We start from the raw sequence: 4854 nt of genomic DNA, 5'->3' as shown, positions 1-4854 counted from the left end.
ACAAACAAACAAAGATACCCCATATAGCCTTTCACAAACTGTGAGGTCAAGTGCTGTTAGAGATCGCCTATAAAGGCCGGCACGGCACACGAGGGGGGTGGGCTGGACAGCACCGCGCCCGGCCGCCTTTGTCTCCCTAGTGACGATGTTTATGCATTGCATTATTTGCTCATTTGAGGCTGAGCCGACCTAGGGGAGGGCTCAGGAACGGTGCAGATAATCGCCACCACCGGTGTTGGTGGCCGCGAGCGGGAATCGAACTCAGGTCGCCGGGTTCGGAGCGCAGCGTAGCGCTAACCTCTGCACTACCACTCCACACAGTCACACACAGACACACCGAATGTTGACACTCTTACACACATCCAAAGCTCCCCTCGTTTAACCATACAGATGATTGAGGAACGTGCTGTTAGCGAGCACGTCTAAAGAAGATCTTCAAGGTGCACGAAGGAGTGGTGTGGTCACCGCCATACCCCTTTGTCTCCCCAGATATTATTTTGGTTTTTGCTTTTAAAATGGATATTTCTTCAGCTCTGGACAGATCATAATCATCAGCAAGGTTACCACGGCCGTCGTCATCATCACCACCATCGTCAACCAGACCGCTGCAATACGTTCATCAACAATAGGAACATTACAATCATCTAATTCTAGATTTGAAGCTTTCGTGACTGCAAGGATTCATACTCTTAGTTTTTTCGGTAAAGTCACGTGGGTAAAAAATGAAATTATAATTAATAAAAGTAATAATAGAAATAATATAAATATTAATTTTAATTTTTTACCCACGTGACTTTACCGAAAAAACTAAGAGTATGATTCCAATCATCGTTCATGAATTCATGGCCAAGTCGACCTAGGGGAGACCTAGGCGGCCTGGGTTGGGTAGCACAGTGCGTGGGAACCGCGCTGCTCTGCTGCTGCTCAACGAGCACCAACATCGTGCACGTGACACGCCGCTCAGAGGCACGTGGCACGCCGCTCAGACGCACGTGACTTCAAAGCAGAGGCACACAGATGTCCCACCTGTCACTGAACGTTCAGTTTTTTTCACTTAAAATCCAAAACATTGGCTTTTCTTACAAAAACAAAATCAATAGAATTTTTGTCATATATATATAACACTGTACTTCCCCCAGACACACCAAAAATGATTGAATGCTCAAGAAATCCGGACTGGAGACGATTTTGGGAACTGGAATAGGATGTGTTTTTAAATGAGCTTTTGCAGCAAGCAACAGTGGCAGCAGCGATGGCATTATTATTATCATCACAAGAAGCACAATCGTATTCATGGGCAGACAGAGTATGAACGTTAGTGCATGTGTCATCAAAACCAGGATGATCGTCATTAACACATCCACCATCATCAAAATCAATCATACCACAACATCATCATCCATCCGCAGCAATGATTAATACGAATAGGTTCTACACTTTCTGGCAATAAAACAGGTGTAACGATGTTCAAACACCAAATAGATTATACCTTTTGCAAGGATTTACACTATGAGACCTCCTTTACCAGTGGCAAAATATAGTAGTAGGTTTTTACCCTTTCAACTGGTACAAAACTGACACCTTTATACAAGGGATCGTGTTTGCAATAACCACAACACAAGCAGTCAAAATGCAAACAAAAAGAAACAACTCTGATAATAATAATGATATGCACTGTCCTTGAAGTTGATTTGGTCCACACCCGAGACAGCTTTTCTTAGAGCCTAGTCTCCATTGGTTTTGAACCAGATGACGGATTGGTCTACACTAGAGACAGCCTTTTGGCGTCATCTGGCCCAACACCAATGGAGACTAGGCTCTAAGAAAAGCTGTCTCGGGTGTGGACCAATCAACTTCATGGACAGTGCATATCATTATCATTATCAGAGTTGTTTATTTTTGTTTGCATTTTGACTGCTTGTGTTCTGGTTATTGCAAACATGATGCCTTGTATAAAGGTGTCAGTTTGTGTACCAGTTGAAAGGGTAAAAACCTACTACTATATTTTTGCAAGGAATCACGTCTGCATTAACCAAGCACAGTACTTGAGGTGAACATGCAAAGAAACATGTTCTGAAAATATATGCATTGTCTTTGAAACGGATTGGTATACACCAGAGACAACCTTCTTCATGGCCTAGTCTCACCAGCATCAGACCAGAGAATGCCACAAAGCGAACAGCACAAAGGCAAGAGACTATCAGATCATTTATAGCTCGGGTGAGCAAAACAAAAGCAGTGATTTAGTTGATGCTTCGGTTAAAATCAAGAGGCGGACCTGAAAACTTCCCAAGGGGTTTTCTCCCACAGATTTCAAGCTGTTTTTTTTTGCAGGCCCTACATTAATAAACAAAAAATCATTCAAAGTATAATTTACGGCCACTGGTGGACTTGTATATGAAATGACAAAACTAATCACACTCCTCGTCAACAAAACCGTGGCCTTAAAATTACAAAAAAAATACCATCGGCGATATTTTGGGCAACGACCCTTCACAGCACGTGATGTTCCCAAAACGCCACCAATCTTTTTTTCAATGTAACATTGTTGTTGTTGACGAGTGTCTCGAGTTGTTGTTGTTGTTGTTGTTAATTGTGCTTGCATACCACTAACAGCACAGCAGGATCACCACGTAATCTCCAGACATATAAAGGCAAAGTTGTGATTTTGTGTCTGTTCAAAATGTTTAGCGTACTTCCCGACATGCAACAAACTTGACATTTGCCATGTGGGTACTTTCCAGACTGTACACCATGCAACAATTCTAAAAATAGACTTTTGTATTTCTTTTGGGGGGGGGGGGCTCAATAATGCATTTCTTTGTCGCACGGCAAGTGAGCTGTGACGTCATATCTGTCACGTGACCCGTGGAAGCGTAACGCATTGTCGTGTAGCGGGTAGCGCGCTGCGCTACGAACCCGGCGACCCGAGTTCGATTCCCGCTCACGGCCACCACCGGTGACGATTCTTTTAACCGGTCCTGGGCCTCCCCTAGGTCGACTCAGCCTCAAACGAGTAACTGGTGTGGTGTGTGAACATCGCCACTGGGGGTGAATCGAAGTCCCGGGTGAAGCTGGGGTAGTAAAGTTGGTGTTACATAAAATAACTACAGTAAGTTAAATATAACAGCTGCGTCATAAAACCATCACTGAAAGGAATGCACTGATCTGCACAGAATCCTCATTGTCCGACTCTTAAGTGCTAGGCAGTGCCTATTGTGCTGGAAGAGCAGCTAAAGGGATGGTGCACACCTACAGACTCATCGTGTCCCACGCACAATACCACACACGCATATAGGTGCGTCTCACTTAACGAGTGTTCTTTCTACGAAAATTCGCTAGATTAAGCCATTTTAATTTAGACTAATTTGTTCTCAAAACGAGCAAAATGTTCGCTTAGCGAGACCGGTCGATGGAATGCGTCACGTGGCGGCCAGGAGCAGCATGGCGGCCCGCAGCTGTTTGCCAGCTGTGCCCACGTGTTTCGTTGTGTGGGGGAGGGAGGGGGGCCTCTTGGTGGCACTGTCATGGGTCGGTGGGTGGCAGTGCTAATTAATTTCAAAAGCTGAGGACAGAAAGTGTCACTCCATCGTTCATCCCCGCATCGTGGCTGTGAACCCAGCAACCCTGGTTTTTTTTTGTTATTTCATGTCACGGCTAACATCAGTGACGAGTGAAATTTGAACCAGCGATCCATGCTGCTACCTCCGCCCACTAACATTTACCCTTCAAACAATATAAATGCCAGGCACCTGCAAGCAATGTGGTTCTTCGTGTGTGTGGTGAGTGTTACATTTTATTTGTATTACTTTATTTTAAAATAAAATAATGGGTATGTATCACGTAAATACAATGTTCAAGAGTGGAACATTGTGGGGCTGAAACATAGCTCAGCTTTTAACATGGGAGTCAATGAAAACACGATAATCGTTTAACGAGTTTTCGCTGACCGAGAAATTTTCACGGAACGTATCTCGCTTGTTAAGCGAGAATCGCCTGTATTGAGAACAAAATCTTTACAGGCTTTTGGAGCAAGTGCTGTCACCAATCACATGAAGGCCTGCACAGGGTGGGTGGCCAGCATTTCGGCCGGCCACCTTTGTATTCCCATGATGTTTACACACCACACAAGTGAGTCATTTAAGGCTGAGTCAACCTAGGGGATGCCCACGACTAGATAAGATAATCGTCACTGGTGTTGCAATCTCCAGATTTGTAGCGCACCGTGCTAACCACTGCACCACATCTCCCCATGAGAACACATTCATTATGGATATTATCGGTCAACTCACCCAACATATACTGCACAGTTCTCACAAACTGAAAAAAACCCAAATCATACGTCTTACGTTGAGACGTAACCCACCAGGTAGTCATTGAAGGTGAACTGGTTCGAGATTTGGGATTCCACGTTCAAGGGGATCAAGTGTTATATTGCCTCGGTGTCCCGATACTCACAGAGTCTGACCTGGTGTGCAACAGTACCACTATTGCCCAGTTCCTCGACGAGACTGAATCCCTCACTCATCAGATTTCCACGCGAGTCTAAATCCCACTCTATCCTAGATGCACTCATTTGAATCCGACAAACACTATGACTCACACACTAGCCTGAATCGCTTCGCATAGACCCAATCTCACACCAACAAGCCTCGTCTGAAGTCCAAATTCGTTGAGATCCAACACGTCTATAATTCCGTGTGAATCCTTAACGAGTGTGAAATATAACACTCGAATCTTTCGCTAGTCTCTACAATAGTAATACGGGCAGTCCTCCGACTTATGAGTGGGTTCAGTTCCCGAGACCCGTTCGTATATAGAATAGTTCAGAGTCAGAACACAATAATGTTCTGT

The sequence above is a fragment of the Lethenteron reissneri genome, chromosome 26 (genome assembly GCF_015708825.2).
Source record: "Lethenteron reissneri isolate LAM-NWPU_2019-01 chromosome 26, ASM1570882v1, whole genome shotgun sequence".
NCBI classification, from domain to species: domain Eukaryota; kingdom Metazoa; phylum Chordata; class Hyperoartia; order Petromyzontiformes; family Petromyzontidae; genus Lethenteron; species Lethenteron reissneri.
Note: the sequence above shows the minus strand (reverse complement) of the source record.